The 5,403-nt window shown below is 36.9% G+C and overlaps 1 long non-coding RNA gene across 1 annotated transcript; it reads right to left on the bottom strand.

The window, feature by feature from the left end:
• Positions 1-4,292: 4,292 nt before the first annotated feature.
• Positions 4,293-5,101, bottom strand: LOC109366411. Its single transcript, XR_002112722.1, has 2 exons — positions 5,040-5,101; positions 4,293-4,850 (listed from the first exon to the last, which is right to left on the bottom strand). It is a non-coding gene; the product is annotated as an uncharacterized LOC109366411 (long non-coding RNA).
• Positions 5,102-5,403: the final 302 nt, after the last annotated feature.

The raw sequence follows: 5,403 nt of genomic DNA, 5'->3' as shown, positions 1-5,403 counted from the left end.
AAAAAAAAAAAAGTCTTGCAATGTAAGCACAAAATCATTGAACTAAATCAACAAATGAGAATACGAAACTCAGAAGTCTACGCTTGTTATCCAGGCTAAGAGAAATGCAAAACATATGTATGGCAGAGAAATAAATGAGACACAAAATCCCAGCTATAGTTACACCCTTAAAATTTCAGTGATCATATTTGAACTAAATGGTGATAGGTTTCTATAATACTGCCTTAGTCAGTTATGGTGGTGTTTCTGTAAGAGGTTAACATAGTTACAAATGTATTTCTCTGAACTGGAACCACCTCTGAAATTACAGTTTAATTACAAGTGCTTTAGAATATGAATGTTTGCTGCAAAAAATTTTAAACAGAATATCTTAAAATAGGAACTTGATACAATCTTAACACAGATTTTAAGTGCATGAGACAAAGCCATTATAGAAACATTTTTAAACTATAATGTGTGTACAGAAGTCCATTTCTCATTTAATTATCAAAGTAGGCAAATTATTTCCAACAAAGCACAAAAGTATTGATTTTAGATAAAAATCTTATGAAAACCTGTGTAGAGAGTTTGCCATGTATGCCATGCTACATGGCATAAAAAGAACAGAAATGAGACTTTCTCATGTGCTTCATGTATGGTGTTTGCACTGGAAATAGAGGAAAAGTGGTTTGGGGCAGGAAAAATGAAAACAGAGAAATTTTGGATATTACATTCTCATATGCTGGCAGTTTGAGAAAAAGAGTCATAATCTGGGTGAGGATCAACCTGTTGTAAACTGGATGATGAAGCAGGCGGACTAAGGCTCTAGCAGAACCAAGCCCCTCCTCTCTCCTCAGCCTAGAATCTGCACAGTGGTACAAGTAACTGAAAAACAGTAATCTGAAAACTGCACTTTCTCTGGTGAGTTAGATCTGCACTGCCCTGAAATGGATCTGAATCTTTTTTTTCCACAGTTCCAGTGCTTCCAGGGATTGTTTTGTTTTGGTTGTTGTTGTTTTTGTTTTGTTTTGTTTTGTTTTTTAACCTGTGCAGCACCACTCTCTTCAAGAGCTTTAACAAGTAACAATCTATTTTAACAATCCACTTGTGCGGGCAGCAGCAGCACACTTAGAGCTATTTCCTCACGTTTGCCCTTCTCTTTCTCCTGTTTTCTCTCTTCCTCCTTAGGTTTGATGACGTTCTTATTCCTTGAAATAAATATACAAGAGAACAAAAAAGGCTTTGCAATGATAAGAGCTTCCAAAGAGACCTTAGACTTTGGGTTTCTACAGCAGCCTCTTCTGTCCTCAGGTAATTTGGAAGTGTAAATTCATTACAGCGCCATATATACTATTACTGAATTCATCCCTGTGAATTATGTGGTAGGTCCTTTTTCCTGTTCTGTTAAGTGGGAATAAAAAAGAAATTACTAACAACTGAATCTCAGCTTTGAAAAGACTGAAGGGGTTTATTCAGAAGAAAAAATGTGGTTTGAAGAACTAATCATACCTGCTTTCCTTTCCTCTTCATTTTAAATTTCTGTTCTCCATCTGGTAGAGTTATACAAGATCTTTAGAGGTGGAAAGAGAAGGGTCCTGCCAGGCTCAACTGTTGGCCAAGCATGTGAGCTAAGAGGATCTGTAAAAGCACCTGCTCAACTCCACCTTGAGCATAACCTCAAGAGAACTCAGCATTTGGGCTTGGTGTCCTTTATTCACAGAGGGAAAATACAGAATATCTGCAAACTGACAGAGTGAAATTCCATCTGTATTTTCATATTCATATTGAATTGGAGAAAAAAAAAAGAAAGTGTTAAATTAGAGCTCTTTTATGTATTCCATAGGAGTAATGAAATATGAAATAATAATACTTCACCACAGAGTTAACAGTGAATAAACAATAATTAATGGATTGTATTAATGTGTTCCTACAGTCTTGATGACAGGACTGAGCCTGGAATAATGGAAAGCTATTTTTTAAAACATTACTGAGCATGTGCCATTCTCTTTTCCAGTTGTAAGCTACCAAACGTGAAACTGGACATTGAAAAGCTCCAGGGTAATTTGATCAAAGAGAGAGAGAGAGGGGGGAGAAGAAAGCTCAAGGTGCCCAGCTTCTAATACTTTCCTTCCCCAGCAGATAACATTGCTTGTGCTAGTAAGAAATTATTAACTGGAACAATGAGTCCTGAAAGGAAAGTCATTACTTCCATGTGTCATCTTTTCCTTTTAAAAGATGAAACTGGATTCCTAAAAAAATAGCCTTCTGACTTTTCTCATCCTTCCACCTCCTTGTGTAAATACAAAAGGTAAGGAAAAGATAGATAATACTTGAGAGAAAATTTCTGAAGCACTGATTGATTTGCAAAGTGAGATGCTGTGTCCTTGTTGCTTTCCTGCAGGATTTAAGTACCTAATACAAAAGTTCTGAAAATTTTTATGCTTGATACTTATCTTTTCTCAATTTAATAATCAATATATTAGGTGAAATATTTAGTGCCGTATTTGTCTTTCACTAAAAATCTGAGAGCTGATCAATACTTGATCAGTTTGATAACAAATGACACTCAAGGCTCATGATCTTTTATGGAAGGTAGAGAATCTAGAATACTGCGTTAGCAAATAAATGAAAGCTATCAAACTTACTTGTCAAAAATAAACTTATATAAAATAAAAGTGTCTGGTGATTGCCATCTCTTGTCTTTTTGTAGCTATGATGATCTCTGTAAGAGCACCTGGAGAGGCTCCTGGTTCCCTCTGTCACATGCTTGTCATTATGATCTTAGTGTGCACAGGTTATATTAACCATTCAGCCTGTAACGACTTAAGACTTACAATGTTTAAACCATTACTTGTTCAAATAGGCCTCTGTTTTTCATATGTTTATTTGCATCTCCCAGATTATCTACTCATTCCAGGAGTGTACTAAAACTCAGACAAATAACCCAATTATTTCTGCTGCGAAATATGACCATTTGCACAAGTTATGCCATTCTCATTCCCTTACTGAGAGCAGGTACACTTCACCACTAATCAATTTGAAGTGTTGACCTGACCTGTTATCTTCGTAAGGTTTTATCTTTTTCTACATGATACACTAAAGAAAACTTATTTCAGAAGGGCAGGTATTTTTATATAACATATAAGAAGTGTCATCACATAGGTTCAGTTCAATGTGAAATGCTGTTGTGATTTTTATTTTTTTCGTAATTATTTTTAAAAGAAAGTCAGAAACGGAGCAATTACCTTTCAACTGCTTTAAGGCTTTGTCACAGTGTTAACTAGATCAATCTATGCCCATGACAGGGGGGCAGTAGGCCCCTACCCCCCCACCCCCCACACAAAAATAAGAAGGAAGGAAGGGAAAAAAACAGCAACAATGATCTATGGAGAAAAGCTTACTTTACTAACTATGATATTGGAATGCAGGATAACACAATATAATACAATCTGATTGAAGTTTAGACTAATAAATCAAATAAGATGGAGAGAGTGAGTTCCTGAGACCGAGTCAAACCTGAAAAGCTTGGAACTGCTAGGAAAGCACCCTCCAGCACCCACTGCAAGGCAGTAAGAGACCGTCCCACCCGGAAGGGCCAGATGCCATGATTTCTGAAATGTATAGGGATAGGTACCTGGAATTGGAGCATTAGCAATTTAACTCCCAATGCACTATGTGATGTTATGATGCGCAATACTGAAAACCAAAAAAACATAAAACCATTACAGGCTTTACTAAAATGGATCTTATTCCTATCTAGCCCTGGAGATTTGCTTTTGCTAGAATCTCAAATAAATAGGGAGCAGCAGCAGATTTAAATTTAAAAAAAAAGAAGAAAAAGAGGGGAAAAAAGGATTTACAATTATGAAAGCAGGGGACTCTAATTTGCTGTTGATGTCATTGAGACGAGCTCTGTTTATCTGGGTGTAAAACTGTTTAATGGCTGCTTTAATTTCAGTTAGCTTGGCCAGTGCTCTTGGGAGCTCACTGTAAGCTGAGGGGACATTATCAGGTTTACGGCTATTTTCTCCACAGAATTTCCATCTTGTGCTTTTCATTAAGAACTTTGTTATCTTCAAAGTAACACTTACAGTAGCAACCTCTTCCTGTAGGTTCTGCTTGCTTTTATTTTTATGAAAATCTTCTAATGCAGTACGATCAATTCAAAAATGCCTGTGCCTTCAATCTCTTCTCTGATGTGAAGATCTGGCACAATATTTAATTACTACTTTCTCAACTTTCGATGAAATATTTCACGTTATTTCTTTTTGTTCAGAATCTAGTCAGTTAATTTCTCAGAATATGTTGATTTCTTTTTTTTTTTGTTAGAGGGAAACTAGATTTTGTTTTGTAGCAACATCCTCATGCAAACCAAGTCATCTAAAATGATGCTAGAGAGAAATTCTAACATAAAGCATGACATCACTGTAAGCAAATAAGGAAGTGTTCAGCATGAGTACGTGAGCAGGATAAGTTCAAAAGTGGTGTGCTTACCACCTTTTTTTTTTCTTTTACTTTCTTTGTCTTAAGTTCTATAAACACAACCCTTTTTAGTTTTACAGTCAATAACTGTTTAGATTTTTAGCACAACCCATTGAAAACTGTTTTCCAGAAACATTTACACGTAGGAACATTGGTTTCACAGAAAGAGATCTAAGAGGTTGACTAGGAGACTAAGTAAGAGTCAATAATGTTACGCTTGCAAGAAAGACAACATCTCTACTTGAATGCAGAAACAGGAACGTAGCACATAAAAATCACTGAGATAACTCTTCACTACTCAGAACAGGTAAGGCTTCAGTAGGAGTGCTGCAGACAGCTTTGGGTACTGCTTCTTGAGAAGCAATTTAATTTTCAGAAGAATTTTCTACCTGTTAGAAAGGTAAAACAAGAACGGTTAATAGTTCAGAAATAGTAATGTAAAAGGAAAACCTGAGGTTATTTCTTCTATGCCTGTAATGATCAGAAAGATCAATGCAATGAAATGGTGATACATCAGGTGTAATGACAAAGGAAGCAGCACAATGGAAAAGTGTTACAAAGGAAAAGTGCTCACCCACCTCTGAAGATCTAGGCTCATATAGAAAACCCCACACAGACAGGAACCCTGATTGGAGATCCTTCCCCAGTAGCAGTCAGCCCTTAAATGGGGTCTAAGAGAGGCACAGCCAGGCTCCACTCCTTCTGGTCACACAGCTGAATTGTCTTCACCTGTGCTCCCAGCGCTGACCCAGTCCTTTCCCCAGGTACTCAATCAGTGGTTCGGGCTGTGACTCAAGAGTTGCTATACAATACCCTTTAGGAGTGATGATACCACCAAATATCTTTGGTGATCTTCTTAGAGCGAGGGAACACATTTACTCAGCACGTTAATCATCAGAGATGTAGATTCTGTCTTGATGCACACAAATGGCCCAGACAACT

The sequence above is a fragment of the Meleagris gallopavo genome, chromosome 2 (genome assembly GCF_000146605.3).
Source record: "Meleagris gallopavo isolate NT-WF06-2002-E0010 breed Aviagen turkey brand Nicholas breeding stock chromosome 2, Turkey_5.1, whole genome shotgun sequence".
Taxonomy (NCBI): domain Eukaryota; kingdom Metazoa; phylum Chordata; class Aves; order Galliformes; family Phasianidae; genus Meleagris; species Meleagris gallopavo.
This window is presented reverse-complemented; position numbering and strand designations above follow the sequence as displayed.